Source organism: Rhinoderma darwinii, assembly GCF_050947455.1.
Source record: "Rhinoderma darwinii isolate aRhiDar2 chromosome 5 unlocalized genomic scaffold, aRhiDar2.hap1 SUPER_5_unloc_13, whole genome shotgun sequence".
NCBI lineage: Eukaryota > Metazoa > Chordata > Amphibia > Anura > Rhinodermatidae > Rhinoderma > Rhinoderma darwinii.
In genome coordinates this window covers 65,043-83,760 of record NW_027461769.1, presented here as the reverse complement: position 1 = coordinate 83,760, position 18,718 = coordinate 65,043, and the positions used below count along the sequence as shown (strand labels likewise).

General features: G+C 47.7%; 7 non-coding genes across 7 annotated transcripts; all 7 read right to left on the bottom strand.

The window, feature by feature from the left end:
* Window positions 1-6,684: 6,684 nt before the first annotated feature.
* On the bottom strand, window positions 6,685-6,875 carry LOC142685369 (U2 spliceosomal RNA). Its single transcript, XR_012854856.1, has one exon. It is a non-coding gene; the product is annotated as a U2 spliceosomal RNA (small nuclear RNA).
* A 1,247-nt stretch (window positions 6,876-8,122) lies between these two features.
* On the bottom strand, window positions 8,123-8,313 carry LOC142685371 (U2 spliceosomal RNA). Its single transcript, XR_012854858.1, has one exon. It is a non-coding gene; the product is annotated as a U2 spliceosomal RNA (small nuclear RNA).
* Window positions 8,314-9,539: 1,226 nt separating this feature from the next.
* LOC142685357 (U2 spliceosomal RNA) lies at window positions 9,540-9,730 on the bottom strand. Its single transcript, XR_012854845.1, has one exon. It is a non-coding gene; the product is annotated as a U2 spliceosomal RNA (small nuclear RNA).
* A 1,238-nt stretch (window positions 9,731-10,968) lies between these two features.
* LOC142685345 (U2 spliceosomal RNA) lies at window positions 10,969-11,159 on the bottom strand. The gene has a single exon (XR_012854834.1). It is a non-coding gene; the product is annotated as a U2 spliceosomal RNA (small nuclear RNA).
* A 1,239-nt stretch (window positions 11,160-12,398) lies between these two features.
* LOC142685271 (U2 spliceosomal RNA) lies at window positions 12,399-12,589 on the bottom strand. The gene has a single exon (XR_012854778.1). It is a non-coding gene; the product is annotated as a U2 spliceosomal RNA (small nuclear RNA).
* Window positions 12,590-13,832: 1,243 nt separating this feature from the next.
* On the bottom strand, window positions 13,833-14,023 carry LOC142685370 (U2 spliceosomal RNA). Its single transcript, XR_012854857.1, has one exon. It is a non-coding gene; the product is annotated as a U2 spliceosomal RNA (small nuclear RNA).
* Window positions 14,024-15,257: 1,234 nt separating this feature from the next.
* On the bottom strand, window positions 15,258-15,442 carry LOC142685320 (U2 spliceosomal RNA). The gene has a single exon (XR_012854814.1). It is a non-coding gene; the product is annotated as a U2 spliceosomal RNA (small nuclear RNA).
* Window positions 15,443-18,718: the final 3,276 nt, after the last annotated feature.

Genomic DNA, 18,718 nt, shown 5'->3' with positions numbered 1-18,718 from the left:
CCGGTTAGGCAGCCCTTTCCCGGGAGCGGTGGCCAGGGAGGCCAGCTTAGTCAGAGTGGACAAAGCGGCGGGGGAAAGGCGGGGTTTTGCTGGCAATTCAATGAAGGTCAGTGCAAGTTCGGGGCCACGTGCAAGTTCAAGCACGTGTGCTCCGAGTGTAATGGTGCATCACACGGGGCGGCAAAAGGTCAGGGAACCAGCACGGGGCTGGTCAAGGGGGTGTCGCCGGTGAGGGTGGAAAGGATGGCCCCTTATCTAAGTGAGTATCCGGATAGGGCGGCAGCTAAGTTGCTTTATGAAGGGTTTTGTGTTGGTTTTGTTATTCCTCCGCCTCCTTATGAGGTTCCGGTTACGCGGAGGAATTTAAAATCGGCTTACTTGCATGCGGAAGTCGTGTCGGAAAAGTTGTTAAAAGAAGTTTCGTTGGGGCGCATGTCGGGGCCATTTGTTGAGTCGCCGGTAAAAGATTTAGTTGTGTCCCCTTTGGGTATTGTCCCTAAACGCGAGCCCGGAAAGTTTCGTTTGATTCAACATTTATCGTATCCCAAAGGTTCGTCGGTAAATGACGGGATTGATCACGAGTTGTGTTCCGTAGTTTATACCTCATTCGATAAGGCGGTGGGGTTAGTGCGGGCTGCGGGTCCGGGGGCGCTGCTAGCAAAAACCGACATCGAGGCGGCGTTCAGGTTGTTGCCGGTCCATCCAGAAAGCCAACGGCTGTTGGGTTGTTTTTGGAATGGGGCCTTTTACGTGGATCGGTGCCTTCCGATGGGGTGTTCTCTTTCTTGTGCATACTTCGAGGCGTTTAGTAGCTTCGTGGAGTGGGTAACGAGGGGAGTATCCGGGGTCGACTCGTTGATCCATTACTTAGATGATTTTTTGTGCGTTGGCCCGGGGGGTTCGCCGGTTTGCGGTAATTTGCTTCATGCACTACAGAAGGTGGCGAGGGATTTTGGGATCCCTTTGGCGCCGGAAAAAACGGAGGGCCCGGTAGCGACGATTTGTTTCTTGGGAATCGAAATTGACTCGGTGGCAATGGAGTGTCGGCTCCCGGCGGATAAGTTGGGGGTTTTGAGGCTGGAGGTTCGACGGGCTTGTAGAATGAAGAAAATGGCGCTGAGGGAGCTTCAGTCGCTGCTGGGGAAGTTGAATTTCGCCTGCCGGATTATGCCGATGGGGAGGGTGTTTGGTAGGAGGTTGGCGGCGGCAACGGCGGGAGTGCGCGCGCTGCATCATTTTGTGCGGCTCAAGGAGGAGCACCGAGCTGATCTTCAGGTTTGGGATGACTTCTTGGGCCAGTACAATGGTCGCTCGCTATGGATGGCGCCTGCGCAGGATACGAGTGATTTGAATATTTTTACGGATGCGGCTGGGGTGGGTGGTTTTGGAGCTTATGGGGGAGGTCCGTGGTGCGCGGGTCAATGGCCGGCTAGCTGGGTGTCCAGTGGACTCACGCGGAATCTGGCCCTGCTCGAGCTGTTTCCCATCGTGGTGGCGGCTACCATTTGGGGGGACAGGCTCAGGGATAAGAAGGTCCGTTTTTACTGCGACAACATGGGGGTGGTGCTGGCCATTAATAACATCACGGCGTCCTCTCCTCCGGTAGTTCAATTGTTGCGACATTTAGTGTTGGTGTGTTTGTCATTGAACGCGTGGGTGGTGGCGGTGCATGTCCCGGGTGTTCAGAATTGTATCGCTGATGCTCTTTCTCGCTCGCAGTGGGACCGGTTTCGGCAATTGGCACCGGGAGCGGAACGTCTCGGGTTGGCGTGTCCGGAGCATCTGTGGGATCTGGTATCGGTCCCGTAGAGCAGCTGTTAAAAAGGTCTTTGGCGCGCGCGACGTGGAGTGCGTATGCTGCTTGTTGGAGGCAGTGGGAGGAGTGGTTAAGAGAGTTGGGTGACGTCAATACGGATAGAGACAGGTTGGTGGCACTTTTGTACTGGTTAGGGGACGCCTGGGAGTCGGGGTTTTCAGTAGCGAAGGTGAACCGGTTCATATCTGCGGTGGCGTTTGGGTTTAAGCTGCGGGGTTTTCGGGATGTATCGAAGGAATTTCTGGTATCGCAGGCTTTGAAGGGGTTGCGTCGAGGTAGGGTGGAGGCGGATAGTAGAAGGCCGGTGTCGTTTGCTTTGCTTAACTCTTTGGGCGGTTCATTAGCATCGGTATGTCGTTCTGCAGATGAAATGGTTTTGTTTCGATTGGCTTTTTTGTTAGCGTTTTTTGGAGCATTTAGAATAGGGGAGTTGGTGTCGCCAAGTACAAAACGGGCAGGGGGGCTGAGATCTGGGGAGGTGAGCCTATTTGCAGATCGGCTAGAGGTATGGTTGCGTCGGTCTAAAACTGACCAAGTAGGGAAGGGTAAACTGATAGTTTTGTTCGCTCTCCCGGGGTCGGTCATGTGCCCAGTAGAGTGCATGCGGGGTTTTACACAAAACAGGGGGTCTCCAGATTTGCCTCTGTTACGTCATGTGGACGGGTCGTTTTTGTCCAGGTTTCAGTTTGGAGCTGTATTTAAAAAATGTTTGGCGGCAGTTGGTGTTGCGGCAGGGTCATATTCATCTCATTCCTTCAGGATTGGCGCAGCAACGGAAGCGGGGCGCTGGGGGTTGGATGATGAAGGGGTGAGGCGTATTGGTCGTTGGGAGTCTAAAAGGTTTAAGTCCTATGTCCGCCCCCATATGTTATGATTGGGGTTGTTTACGCTTTACAAATGTTATATTGGTGGTGCCTAATTGTTTTTTTCCGTTTCAGATTCGCCTCCTTGTCTGGTGTGGTTGATGGGTCATTCGTACGTGCACTGGGGGGCTTTGAGGGCGGACGTCCGCCCGGATGGTCGCCAGTTGCGCATTCCGCGACAGGATGCGGTTGTGCATTGGCTGGGTTTTAGAGGTATGTCGTGGAACAGGGTGTTGGCGGAATTCCAGACATATGCGCGGCTTGATAGGGTTCCGGAGGTTTTAGTGTTGCACGTGGGTGGGAATGACTTAGGAGTCCGCCCTTTTCGTGAGTTGGTGCGGGATATCAAACATGATATGTTGTGTTTGTGGGTATCTTATCCCAAGTTGGTGGTAGTGTGGTCGGACATAGTCCCAAGAAAGCATTGGCGGTTAGCTAGATCGGTGGAGAGAGTCAATAAGGCTCGCATAAAGGTTAACCGGGCGGTGTCCCGTTTTGTGGCAAAGAACGGGGGCATTTGCGTAAGGCATAGGGATTTGGAGTCAGGAGTGGGGAATTTCTGGAGAAGTGACGGGGTTCATCTGACCGAGGTTGGCATTGATCTGTGGAGCTTGGCGATAGCAGAAGGCATAGAAAGGGCGGTGGTGGTGTGGAGGAACTCACAGGCTTAAGGGGGTCAAGGCCTGTTTCGCTGTGGCGGGGGAGTCCTTGAGGCCAGTCAGTACAAAATGGTGGGGGGGTCGCATCGGGGGTATGCGTCCCCCAAAAAAGGTACATGGTTGAAGACTTCATCGGGTGTTATCCCTTTGAAGTGGTCTTCTGGTAGAAGGTATATCACTTGAAGGCTTCATCGGGTGTTATCCCTTTGAAGTGGACTTCTAGTGGTCGGTATATCACTTGAGGGCTTCATCGGGTGTTATCCCCTTGAAGTGGACTTCTAGTGGTTGGAGCCATCTGCAGAGGTGAACGGTGCTTCCGAGCTGGTTTACGGCTGGAGGTAATTGGTGGTTTGCAGATGGCTAATTCGGTGTGTTCTTAATAAGGAACATCTGAAGGGGCTTCAAGGACTTCCTCTGCTCGGGTTAATGTTAACGTTTAATTGTTATTTATGATTCTGACCCATGTTGGGTCATGTGAATTATTAGGAGGAATTCTCTGGTGGATTCCTAACTAGTTATCCGAATGTTTCGGATTTAAATTGTTTTCATAAAACTGTGAAATTAATAAACGGCTGCTGTGGCCATTTCACATCCAACCTCGGTGTCATGTGTCTTTACTAAGTGGGGGTGGGGGGGATAGTATGGTCTAAGGTTAACACACGACTCTACCTAGGCAGGTCAAGAAGAGGCTGGACGCAGCAGGGTGAAGGGAGGCCGACATGACCGTCCTGGTAGGGAAAGGGTTAATTAGGTGAGGGAGAGTTGGTAGGAGCTGAAGGAGGGACGGGGAGGAGTTAAGGGGGACGGGGGGCCGTTACTGCGCTTCCCGCTGTTTCTCGGCATTGAGCCGGAAGCAGCGGGAGGAGTAACATAGAAGCAAGTAAGCTCCCACCCTCCCACCCTTGGTTTGTTACTCCTTAGGTCTTATGTACGTCCGTCTATGAGCGTTGTGTTTTATTTGTGTGCTTATTTAACATGTTTTTCTTTTTTCCGGAGTAGGTTCTGTTGTCATGGCAGCTGGCGGGGGGAGTCCTTGAGGCCAGTCAGTACAAAATGGTGGGGGGGTCGCATCGGGGGTATGCGTCCCCCAAAAAAGGTACATGGTTGAAGACTTCATCGGGTGTTATCCCTTTGAAGTGGTCTTCTGGTAGAAGGTATATCACTTGAAGGCTTCATCGGGTGTTATCCCTTTGAAGTGGACTTCTAGTGGTCGGTATATCACTTGAGGGCTTCATCGGGTGTTATCCCCTTGAAGTGGACTTCTAGTGGTTGGGAATAAATGAAAAGAAAAAGACACGGCACCACCTTGTGCAGATCAATTGGTAAAGGTGAGACAGTGCGGCAGGAAAATTGCTCACCTGGAGAAAAAGTTTTTAAGGCATGTGAATATAAGCCACAGTGCTGCTGCCAGATCCGAGTCGGTGACCAGAAGGGACCGCTTGTGTATAGATAGTTGCAGGAGAAAAATGTGGATCATTCCAGGGGCGCTGCTGTGTGGTGGGAATAATGGGAGCGATATCCAGAGGTATTGGTAGGTTCAATTTATTGAACAAGTAGGCTACGCGTTTCAACGACGGACAGTCGTCTTCATCAGGCCTGATGAAGACGACTGTCCGTCGTTGAAACGCGTAGCCTACTTGTTCAATAAATTGAACCTACCAATACCTCTGGATATCGCTCCCATTATTCCCACCACACAGCAGCGCCCCTGGAATGATCCACATTTTTCTCCTGCAACTATCTTCTAGTGGTTGGAGCCATCTGCAGAGGTGAACGGTGCTTCCGAGCTGGTTTACGGCTGGAGGTAATTGGTGGTTTGCAGATGGCTAATTCGGTGTGTTCTTAATAAGGAACATCTGAAGGGGCTTCAAGGACTTCCTCTGCTCGGGTTAATGTTAACGTTTAATTGTTATTTATGATTCTGACCCATGTTGGGTCATGTGAATTATTAGGAGGAATTCTCTGGTGGATTCCTAACTAGTTATCCGAATGTTTCGGATTTAAATTGTTTTCATAAAACTGTGAAATTAATAAACGGCTGCTGTGGCCATTTCACATCCAACCTCGGTGTCATGTGTCTTTACTAAGTGGGGGTGGGGGGGATAGTATGGTCTAAGGTTAACACACGACTCTACCTAGGCAGGTCATGCTGTTCAGCCCTTGCAGCGATTCAGCCTACTTCTAGGCAATTCCATGGGGCCCTGCAGGCTCACACACTCACAGCTACACGGGAGGTGAATAAAGGCCGGAGAGGAAGCCAGACAGGATTTGCTTCTTTTGCTTGCACCACAATGCAGTGCTGAAAGAGGAGGAATCTACAAAAAAAACGCCTTCCTGGCAACGCCCAAATGCCCTGCTGCCATGCAGATAAACACTGGCAGCGGCAGCCAGTGCATGCCCACAGCCACCCCTTGTTCCTTCACACCTTGTATCAGCTGTAATCAAGTCCAGTCCAGTGCTGCCTGCTGAGCAGCACTGACCAACACTGCCTGGGCCCAGGCTTTTATCTCTGAGGCCCCATTATGATGTCAGAAAGCTGGCTATGGCTCCTCAGGGCTCCACTATGACACGTGCAAAGTTCCGTCTGAACTTTATATAAGACGGTGCGGCTCAGTCAGTCACTCAGTGTTGCCTGAGAGGGCAACACTGCAACAGCCGGCCGCCAGGCTGTCTTTTTTTGCACAGCTAGTTGCCTCCAGGAGGCCACAAGAGGGAGACAAGGGACTGCAAAATGGAAAATAAGCATCCACCAACTTTACAGACAACTTCTCCTTGCTCCTACAACCTCCATCCTTGCACAGTTTGTTATTCTTCTAGGTAACATAGTAACAAATCCAAATTGCTGCTCTCTTTGTAGGCAAGCAAGGCTTTGTTGCAACTGCAATTCTTACTCCTTCTTGAAATGTAGGGACGACAGTACATTCCATCACATCCATCTAGTGTACACAGGTAGGTCCATTGTGGCGGGCGGGCGGGCGGGCGGCTTTAATGGCTGTTTGCTGTTCCCCTACTCCACTCCACTATTTGACTGTGGTGCTGCATCAATCAGTGGCTGGCTCAGGTGCAGCTCTTTAACTTACCTAAAAGGGAGGGCGGAGAGAAGACAAGGAAGGTGAATGAGCTGTTCCAATGTGAAATGCCGGAAACACAGACACACAGACGACACAAAACAAGAGGTGGCAATGTATTCATTAATTGCATTTAATCAATTAGCTCATTATCACTCATGCATTGTCCAACAGGTGTTGAAATAATGGGATTAAAAGGGGAGATCCCTTCAGAAAGACAGAAACAATGGCAAACACAAAAAACACTTTTGGAATCTGATTTTAGTCAACACATAAGGAAAGGGTGCACCGGTCCTGGAAATACTGCAATACCAGGTCAATGCGTGGAGTGGACAGAGCAAGCTCTATTTCCATCTCCCTGTTCTAAAAATCCATTTAATATATGGTCCCCAGATAGGGGACGTATCAGATATTAAACTGATAAGAACAGATACTACACTTGATCTTAGCCAAAAGGCCGAGAAGCGATAACCCGAACGGGCCGCGCGTTGCCCGAGCCTGCCCGATACTGCTGTTCAGCCCTTGCAGCGATTCAGCCTACTTCTAGGCAATTCCATGGGGCCCTGCAGGCTCACACACTCACAGCTACACGGGAGGTGAATAAATGCCGGAGAGGAAGCCAGACAGGATTTGCTTCTTTTGCTTGCACCACAATGCAGTGCTGAAAGAGGAGGAATCTACAAAAAAAACGCCTTCCTGGCAACGCCCAAATGCCCTGCTGCCATGCAGATAAACACTGGCAGCGGCAGCCAGTGCATACCCACAGCCACCCCTTGTTCCTTCACACCTTGTATCAGCTGTAATCCAGTCCAGTCCAGTGCTGCCTGCTGAGCAGCACTGACCAACACTGCCTGGGCCAAGGCTTTTATCTCTGAGGCCCCATTATGATGTCAGAAAGCTGGCTCTGGCTCCTCAGGGCTCCACTATGACACGTGCAAAGTTCCGTCTGAACTTTATATAAGACGGTGCGGCTCAGTCAGTCACTCAGTGTTGCCTGAGAGGGCAACACTGCAACAGCCGGCCGCCAGGCTGTCTTTTTTTGCACAGCTAGTTGCCTCCAGGAGGCCACAAGAGGGAGACAAGGGACTGCAAAATGGAAAATAAGCATCCACCAACTTTACAGACAACTTCTCCTTGCTCCTACAACCTCCATCCTTGCACAGTTTGTTATTCTTCTAGGTAACATAGTAACAAATCCAAATTGCTGCTCTCTTTGTAGGCAAGCAAGGCTTTGTTGCAACTGCAATTCTTACTCCTTCTTGAAATGTAGGGACGACAGTACATTCCATCACATCCATCTAGTGTACACAGGTAGGTCCATTGTGGTGGGCGGGCGGGCGGGCGGGCGGGCGGCTTTAATGGCTGTTTGCTGTTCCCCTACTCCACTCCACTATTTGACTGTGGTGCTGCATCAATCAGTGGCTGGCTCAGGTGCAGCTCTTTAACTTACCTAAAAGGGAGGGCGGAGAGAAGACAAGGAAGGTGAATGAGCTGTTCCAATGTGAAATGCCGGAAACACAGACACACAGACGACACAAAACAAGAGGTGGCAATGTATTCATTAATTGCATTTAATCAATTAGCTCATTATCACTCATGCATTGTCCAACAGGTGTTGAAATAATGGGATTAAAAGGGGAGATCCCTTCAGAAAGACAGAAACAATGGCAAACACAAAAAACACTTTTGGAATCTGATTTTAGTCAACACATAAGGAAAGGGTGCACCGGTCCTGGAAATACTGCAATACCAGGTCAATGCGTGGAGTGGACAGAGCAAGCTCTATTTCCATCTCCCTGTTGTAAAAATCCATTTAATATATGGTCCCCAGATAGGGGACGTATCAGATATTAAACTGATAAGAACAGATACTACACTTGATCTTAGCCAAAAGGCCGAGAAGCGATAACCCGAACGGGCCGCGCGTTGCCCGAGCCTGCCCGATACTGCTGTTCAGCCCTTGCAGCGATTCAGCCTACTTCTAGGCAATTCCATGGGGCCCTGCAGGCTCACACACTCACAGCTACACGGGAGGTGAATAAAGGCCGGAGAGGAAGCCAGACAGGATTTGCTTCTTTTGCTTGCACCACTATGCAGTGCTGAAAGAGAAGGAATCTACATAAAAATGCCTTCCTGGCAACGCCCAAATGCCCTGCTGCCATGCAGATAAACACTGGCAGCGGCAGCCAGTGCATGCCCACAGCCACCCCTTGATCCTTCACACCTTGTATCAGCTGTAATCCAGTCCAGTCCAGTGCTGCCTGCTGAGCAGCACTGACCAACACTGCCTGGGCCCAGGCTTTTATCTCTGAGGCCCCATTATGATGTCAGAAAGCTGGCTCTGGCTCCTCAGGGCTCCACTATGACACGTGCAAAGTTCCGTCTGAACTTTATATAAGACGGTGCGGCTCAGTCAGTCACTCAGTGTTGCCTGAGAGGGCAACACTGCAACAGCCGGCCGCCAGGCTGTCTTTTTTTGCACAGCTAGTTGCCTCCAGGAGGCCACAAGAGGGAGACAAGGGACTGCAAAATGGAAAATAAGCATCCACCAACTTTACAGACAACTTCTCCTTGCTCCTACAACCTCCATCCTTGCACAGTTTGTTATTCTTCTAGGTAACATAGTAACAAATCCAAATTGCTGCTCTCTTTGTAGGCAAGCAAGGCTTTGTTGCAACTGCAATTCTTACTCCTTCTTGAAATGTAGGGACGACAGTACATTCCATCACATCCATCTAGTGTACACAGGTAGGTCCATTGTGGCGGGCGGCTTTAATGGCTGTTTGCTGTTCCCCTACTCCACTCCACTATTTGACTGTGGTGCTGCATCAATCAGTGGCTGGCTCAGGTGCAGCTCTTTAACTTACCTAAAAGGGAGGGCGGAGAGAAGACAAGGAAGGTGAATGAGCTGTTCCAATGTGAAATGCCGGAAACACAGACACACAGACGACACAAAACAAGAGGTGGCAATGTATTCATTAATTGCATTTAATCAATTAGCTCATTATCACTCATGCATTGTCCAACAGGTGTTGAAATAATGGGATTAAAAGGGGAGATCCCTTCAGAAAGACAGAAACAATGGCAAACACAAAAAACACTTTTGGAATCTGATTTTAGTCAACACATAAGGAAAGGGTGCACCGGTCCTGGAAATACTGCAATACCAGGTCAATGCGTGGAGTGGACAGAGCAAGCTCTATTTCCATCTCCCTGTTCTAAAAATCCATTTAATATATGGTCCCCAGATAGGGGACGTATCAGATATTAAACTGATAAGAACAGATACTACACTTGATCTTAGCCAAAAGGCCGAGAAGCGATAACCCGAACGGACCGCGCGTTGCCCGAGCCTGCCCGATACTGCTGTTCAGCCCTTGCAGTGATTCAGCCTACTTCTAGGCAATTCCATGGGGCCCTGCAGGCTCACACACTCACAGCTACACGGGAGGTGAATAAAGGCCGGAGAGGAAGCCAGACAGGATTTGCTTCTTTTGCTTGCACCACAATGCAGTGCTGAAAGAGGAGGAATCTACATAAAAACACATTCCTGGCAACGCCCAAATGCCCTGCTGCCATGCAGATAAACACTGGCAGCGGCAGCCAGTGCATGCCCACAGCCACCCCTTGTTCCTTCACACCTTGTATCAGCTGTAATCCAGTCCAGTCCAGTGCTGCCTGCTGAGCAGCACTGACCAACACTGCCTGGGCCCAGGCTTTTATCTCTGAGGCCCCATTATGATGTCAGAAAGCTGGCTCTGGCTCCTCAGGGCTCCACTATGACACGTGCAAAGTTCCGTCTGAACTTTATATAAGTCGGTGCGGCTCAGTCAGTCACTCAGTGTTGCCTGAGAGGGCAACACTGCAACAGCCGGCCGCCAGGCTGTCTTTTTTTGCACAGCTAGTTGCCTCCAGGAGGCCACAAGAGGGAGACAAGGGACTGCAAAATGGAAAATAAGCATCCACCAACTTTACAGACAACTTCTCCTTGCTCCTACAACCTCCATCCTTGCACAGTTTGTTATTCTTCTAGGTAACATAGTAACAAATCCAAATTGCTGCTCTCTTTGTAGGCAAGCAAGGCTTTGTTGCAACTGCAATTCTTACTCCTTCTTGAAATGTAGGGACGACAGTACATTCCATCACATCCATCTAGTGTACACAGGTAGGTCCATTGTGGCGGGCGGGCGGGCGGGCGGCTTTAATGGCTGTTTGCTGTTCCCCTACTCCACTCCACTATTTGACTGTGGTGCTGCATCAATCAGTGGCTGGCTCAGGTGCAGCTCTTTAACTTACCTAAAAGGGAGGGCGGAGAGAAGACAAGGAAGGTGAATGAGCTGTTCCAATGTGAAATGCCGGAAACACAGACACACAGACGACACAAAACAAGAGGTGGCAATGTATTCATTAATTGCATTTAATCAATTAGCTCATTATCACTCATGCATTGTCCAGCAGGTGTTGAAATAATGGGATTAAAAGGGGAGATCCCTTCAGAAAGACAGAAACAATGGCAAACACAAAAAACACTTGTGGAATCTGATTTTAGTCAACACATAAGGAAAGGGTGCACCGGTCCTGGAAATACTGCAATACCAGGTCAATGCGTGGAGTGGACAGAGCAAGCTCTATTTCCATCTCCCTGTTCTAAAAATCCATTTAATATATGGTCCCCAGATAGGGGACGTATCAGATATTAAACTGATAAGAACAGATACTACACTTGATCTTAGCCAAAAGGCCGAGAAGCGATAACCCGAACGGGCCGCGCGTTGCCCAAGCCTGCCCGATACTGCTGTTCAGCCCTTGCAGCGATTCAGCCTACTTCTAGGCAATTCCATGGGGCCCTGCAGGCTCACACACTCACAGCTACACGGGAGGTGAATAAAGGCCGGAGAGGAAGCCAGACAGGATTTGCTTCTTTTGCTTGCACCACAATGCAGTGCTGAAAGAGGAGGAATCTACAAAAAAAACGCCTTCCTGGCAACGCCCAAATGCCCTGCTGCCATGCAGATAAACACTGGCAGCGGCAGCCAGTGCATGCCCACAGCCACCCCTTGTTCCTTCACACCTTGTATCAGCTGTAATCCAGTCCAGTCCAGTGCTGCCTGCTGAGCAGCACTGACCAACACTGCCTGGGCCCAGGCTTTTATCTCTGAGGCCCCATTATGATGTCAGAAAGCTGGCTCTGGCTCCTCAGGGCTCCACTATGACACGTGCAAAGTTCCGTCTGAACTTTATATAAGACGGTGCGGCTCAGTCAGTCACTCAGTGTTGCCTGAGAGGGCAACACTGCAACAGCCGGCCGCCAGGCTGTCTTTTTTTGCACAGCTAGTTGCCTCCAGGAGGCCACAAGAGGGAGACAAGGGACTGCAAAATGGAAAATAAGCATCCACCAACTTTACAGACAACTTCTCCTTGCTCCTACAACCTCCATCCTTGCACAGTTTGTTATTCTTCTAGGTAACATAGTAACAAATCCAAATTGCTGCTCTCTTTGTAGGCAAGCAAGGCTTTGTTGCAACTGCAATTCTTACTCCTTCTTGAAATGTAGGGACGACAGTACATTCCATCACATCCATCTAGTGTACACAGGTAGGTCCATTGTGGCGGGCGGGCGGGCAGGCGGCTTTAATGGCTGTTTGCTGTTCCCCTACTCCACTCCACTATTTGACTGTGGTGCTGCATCAATCAGTGGCTGGCTCAGGTGCAGCTCTTTAACTTACCTAAAAGGGAGGGCGGAGAGAAGACAAGGAAGGTGAATGAGCTGTTCCAATGTGAAATGCCGGAAACACAGACACACAGACGACACAAAACAAGAGGTGGCAATGTATTCATTAATTGCATTTAATCAATTAGCTCATTATCACTCATGCATTGTCCAACAGGTGTTGAAATAATGGGATTAAAAGGGGAGATCCCTTCAGAAAGACAGAAACAATGGCAAACACAAAAAACACTTTTGGAATCTGATTTTAGTCAACACATAAGGAAAGGGTGCACCGGTCCTGGAAATACTGCAATACCAGGTCAATGCGTGGAGTGGACAGAGCAAGCTCTATTTCCGTCTCCCTGTTGTAAAAATCCATTTAATATATGGTCCCCAGATAGGGGACGTATCAGATATTAAACTGATAAGAACAGATACTACACTTGATCTTAGCCAAAAGGCCGAGAAGCGATAACCCGAACGGGCCGCGCGTTGCCCGAGCCTGCCCGATACTGCTGTTCAGCCCTTGCAGCGATTCAGCCTACTTCTAGGCAATTCCATGGGGCCCTGCAGGCTCACACACTCACAGCTACACGGGAGGTGAATAAATGCCGGAGAGGAAGCCAGACAGGATTTGCTTCTTTTGCTTGCACCACAATGCAGTGCTGAAAGAGGAGGAATCTACAAAAAAAACGCCTTCCTGGCAACGCCTAAATGCCCTGCTGCCATGCAGATAAACACTGGCAGCGGCAGCCAGTGCATACCCACAGCCACCCCTTGTTCCTTCACACCTTGTATCAGCTGTAATCCAGTCCAGTCCAGTGCTGCCTGCTGAGCAGCACTGACCAACACTGCCTGGGCCCAGGCTTTTATCTCTGAGGCCCCATTATGATGTCAGAAAGCTGGCTCTGGCTCCTCAGGGCTCCACTATGACACGTGCAAAGTTCCGTCTGAACTTTATATAAGACGGTGCGGCTCAGTCAGTCACTCAGTGTTGCCTGAGAGGGCAACACTGCAACAGCCGGCCGCCAGGCTGTCTTTTTTTGCACAGCTAGTTGCCTCCAGGAGGCCACAAGAGGGAGACAAGGGACTGCAAAATGGAAAATAAGCATCCACCAACTTTACAGACAACTTCTCCTTGCTCCTACAACCTCCATCCTTGCACAGTTTGTTATTCTTCTAGGTAACATAGTAACAAATCCAAATTGCTGCTCTCTTTGTAGGCAAGCAAGGCTTTCTGGCAACTGCAATTCTTACTCCTTCTTGAAATGTAGGGACGACAGTACATTCCATCACATCCATCTAGTGTACACAGGTAGGTCCATTGTGGCGGGCGGGCGGGCGGGCGGGCGGCTTTAATGGCTGTTTGCTGTTCCCCTACTCCACTCCACTATTTGACTGTGGTGCTGCATCAATCAGTGGCTGGCTCAGGTGCAGCTCTTTAACTTACCTAAAAGGGAGGGCGGAGAGAAGACAAGGAAGGTGAATGAGCTGTTCCAATGTGAAATGCCGGAAACACAGACACACAGACGACACAAAACAAGAGGTGGCAATGTATTCATTAATTGCATTTAATCAATTAGCTCATTATCACTCATGCATTGTCCAACAGGTGTTGAAATAATGGGATTAAAAGGGGAGATCCCTTCAGAAAGACAGAAACAATGGCAAACACAAAAAACACTTTTGGAATCTGATTTTAGTCAACACATAAGGAAAGGGTGCACCGGTCCTGGAAATACTGCAATACCAGGTCAATGCGTGGAGTGGACAGAGCAAGCTCTATTTCCATCTCCCTGTTGTAAAAATCCATTTAATATATGGTCCCCAGATAGGGGACGTATCAGATATTAAACTGATAAGAACAGATACTACACTTGATCTTAGCCAAAAGGCCGAGAAGCGATAACCCGAACGGGCCGCGCGTTGCCCGAGCCTGCCCGATACTGCTGTTCAGCCCTTGCAGCGATTCAGCCTACTTCTAGGCAATTCCATGGGGCCCTGCAGGCTCACACACTCACAGCTACACGGGAGGTGAATAAAGGCCGGAGAGGAAGCCAGACAGGATTTGCTTCTTTTGCTTGCACCACTATGCAGTGCTGAAAGAGGAGGAATCTACATAAAAATGCCTTCCTGGCAACGCCCAAATGCCCTGCTGCCATGCAGATAAACACTGGCAGCGGCAGCCAGTGCATGCCCACAGCCACCCCTTGTTCCTTCACACCTTGTATCAGCTGTAATCCAGTCCAGTCCAGTGCTGCCTGCTGAGCAGCACTGACCAACACTGCCTGGGCCCAGGCTTTTATCTCTGAGGCCCCATTATGATGTCAGAAAGCTGGCTCTGGCTCCTCAGGGCTCCACTATGACACGTGCAAAGTTCCGTCTGAACTTTATATAAGACGGTGCGGCTCAGTCAGTCACTCAGTGTTGCCTGAGAGGGCAACACTGCAACAGCCGGCCGCCAGGCTGTCTTTTTTTGCACAGCTAGTTGCCTCCAGGAGGCCACAAGAGGGAGACAAGGGACTGCAAAATGGAAAATAAGCATCCACCAACTTTACAGACAACTTCTCCTTGCTCCTACAACCTCCATCCTTGCACAGTTTGTTATTCTTCTAGTTAACATAGTAACAAATCCAAATTGCTGCTCTCTTTGTAGGCAAGCAAGGCTTTGTTGCAACTGCAATTCTTACTCCTTCTTGAAATGTAGGGACGACAGTACATTCCATCACATCCATCTAGTGTACACAGGTAGGTCCATTGTGGCGGGCGGGCGGCTTTAATGGCTGTTTGCTGTTCCCCTACTCCACTCCACTATTTGACTGTGGTGCTGCATCAATCAGTGGCTGGCTCAGGTGCATGCAGCTCTTTAACTTACCTAAAAGGGAGGGCGGAGAGAAGACAAGGAAGGTGAATGAGCTGTTCCAATGTGAAATGCCGGAAACACAGACACACAGACGACACAAAACAAGAGGTGGCAATGTATTCATTAATTGCATTTAATCAATTAGCTCATTATCACTCATGCATTGTCCAACAGGTGTTGAAATAATGGGATTAAAAGGGGAGATCCCTTCAGAAAGACAGAAACAATGGCAAACACAAAAAACACTTTTGGAATCTGATTTTAGTCAACACATAAGGAAAGGGTGCACCGGTCCTGGAAATACTGCAATAACAGGTCAATGCGTGGAGTGGACAGAGCAAGCTCTATTTCCATGTCCCTGTTCTAAAAATCCATTTAATATATGGTCCCCAGACAGGGGACGTATCAGATATTAAACTGATAAGAACAGATTTTTTTTTTTTTTTTTTTTTTTTAAAACCATTCAGTTTAACTTAAAGCAACAGTACACAAACCATTTTGCATTTTAAGGCATAAGTTGCCTTAGTCGTACATCATCATGGCTATTTTATTCCAAACAATAATAATCAAGACACAGAAAGGATTGTGAAGAACAAAAATAAAACAGGAATAAATCTTATCAATTAGCTATATTTCACCAACCTTCTCCACTTCTTAAATTTCCATATCCCCTCTGCGTCTATACCACCACCGCACTGACTATCCCAACGATAGACTACGTATAGTCTTGACAAAACCATCCTCACACACTCACCAATGGGTACCCACTTATGTTTGAAAACACCTAAATTACGTACATCCCATAAGCTTTCCATTATACACGCCATAATCAACCATAAGATCCTATCACTTACTCTGTTACAAGCCCCTATAGCAAACATCGCAACCTTCCAATCCACAAACTTCACCCCAGCTAACTCCTTACAGACGCCACCCATCCTCCTCCATACCTCATACGAATAATTGCAGTCCCAAAAAAGATGCCTAACAGTCTCCCGTGAATTACACCCACCCCTTGGACACACCTCAAATCTAACTAGCATTCTCCTCCTCTGCACATCTCTAACAGGCAATATATCATGCAACGCCATCCACACTATGTCCTTTTGTCTATTGGACATACCTCTCACGCCTAACTTCTTCCAAGTATCCACAACATCCTCTCCTCGCAAACCCACAATGTTACACACAACCTCATTCACACACAATCTTTTTAGCACAGCCTTCTTATCCAGAAACCCACCCATAGGCACTGCAATCAAATCATATTTCCTAATGAACCTTTCAATCACAACATACCATACCGGACATACATAAGCAACAGGCACAGTAGCATCTCTCTTAAACCAATTTAACCCATAAAGCATCCAACCGGCCATATACCTTACCATATACGCACTCTTATTTCCTTTTCCCAAGAGCCCCACCACTGTTTTAATATAATTTAACCCAAGAAAGACCTCCACATTCGGAAAACCCAAACCTCCATTCTCACAAGACTTATAAACATACTCACGCTTCAACTTTTCCATTTTACTTCCCCACAGAAAGGTAAACACCATTTTCTCTGACTTTTTGATTTTCCTACTAGCGGAGGGAAAAATACTAGCCACAAAAACCAAAATAGGCAAAATCACTGTCTTAATTATCAACACCTTCCCTGATAAAGTCAGGTCTCTAAGTCTCCAAAAATTCAATTTCTTCTCAATCCTCTTGCCACATTCATCCCAACTCTCATTCCCTCTCAAGTCCTCATTAAACTGTATCCCCAACACTTTTACTGCACCCACTTCATTCCTCACTCCCTCCATACTTACCCTCCTATCCCCAAAGCACTTAAAGACACACTTATCCCAATTCACCTTAAAAGCTGATGCCCCACAAAAAAAATCCAACCATAATTTTGCTCTATTCAACCCAGCCATACAATCACTCATAACCACAACATCATCCATATAACCCAGAATTTTAACGTATTTACCTCCACTCCCTGGGATCAAAAAACCTTTCACCACTTTATCTTTTCTTACCAAACACATCAAACTTTCGATCACACAAATAAACAAAACTGGGGACATAGGACACCCCTGTCTTACCCCAGATCTCACACATACTTTTGAACTTAAATTACCATTCACCAACACTTCACTTGACACATCCCTATACAAACACTTCACACCTTCCAAAAACCTCACTGGGAAGCCCATCCTAACAAGTACAGCAAACATAAACACATGCGACACTCTATCAAACGCCTTTTCGAAATCTAACGCAAGCATCATACACTTCTGTTTCCTACTCATACAGTCCCCAATCAAATCTCTCAGCAAAACCAAATTATCAGACATACTCCTACCTGGCACAGCACAGACTTGGTCTTCACCCACAACCTTTCCTACCACCTCACGCATACGATTAGCCAAAATTTTACTAAAACATTTATAATCCACATTCAGCAGTGAAATCGGTCTCCAATTACCCAAACACTTCTTATCCCCTTTCTTATAAATCAAAACAATCACACCCTCTTTCATAGACTCACACAAAACCCCCTTATCCCATATAAACTTACATACTTCCACCAAATCCAACCCTATTATCTCCCAGGCCTTCACATAAAATTCCACAGGAATACCATCTTTACCAGGTGTTTTATTTTTCCCCGCACTCATTATCACTTTCTTTACTTCTTCAGACGTTACATCCTCATTCAACCCCACACAATCCTCCTCTCTAAGAACATTTTCCAAACCATTCAAAACTTCATCCATCAACCCGATATCAATCCACTTTTTGCCATATAGTTCTGAATAAAACGATTCCACCACTTTTAACACATCCATACCCACTATACGCTCCCCCTTCGCATTAACAATTTCATCCATATCATCTTTCTTACCACACATTTTCTTGAAAAAAAACCTTGTGCATTTTTCATTTTTATCTAAGTACTCCACTTTAGACCTAAAAATAATCTCCTTTCCCTTTCTTTCCAAAACTTGCTTTAACTCGTTCCTTGCCTCCTCTAGCAAATCACTCAAATCAATTCCCTTCTCACCCATCTTCCGCAACCATTCTATCCTAATATTCAATTCCTTATACTGGTTACGTTTCCTAGCAGCCTGCTTGTATCCCCATCTCACAAAAAATTTTTTAATCTGCCCTTTCATCCAATCCCACCATTTAAGCACATCCACAAAACTATCTTTTTCTCCCTTCCACACATCATACTTTCGTTTGAACTCATCCATCACTTCAACATCCTCCAATAATCTAGTATTCAACTTCCACACCCCTTTCCCAAAACAAAGTTTACTACTTACCTCCACCCATACCCGTAAACATACATGGTCTGAAAAAGGTACCTCATTCTGAACCATCTTATTACACACTAAACCCTTAGATATGCAAATACGATCAATTCTTGACTCAATACCCCCTCTATCTGATTTATATGTTGGCGGTGGTGGTTTACCCAATGACAATTCGGCTGCATCTATAAAAGAAAAATCAGATATAAGTTGGTTAAGCTTTTTCCCAGTTACATCCAGACCATCCCCATCAAAAGAACAATTAAAGTCTCCCAAAAAAAAGGTAGGAATCCTTCCAGGTAAGAACAAACTTAGCTTTTCCAACAACGCCAGCCTTTTTGCTCTATCTATAGGACAATAAGTATTCACCACCCTAACCCTAACTCCCCTGCAACATACCACTGCAATTACACATCTACCTGTTTCCA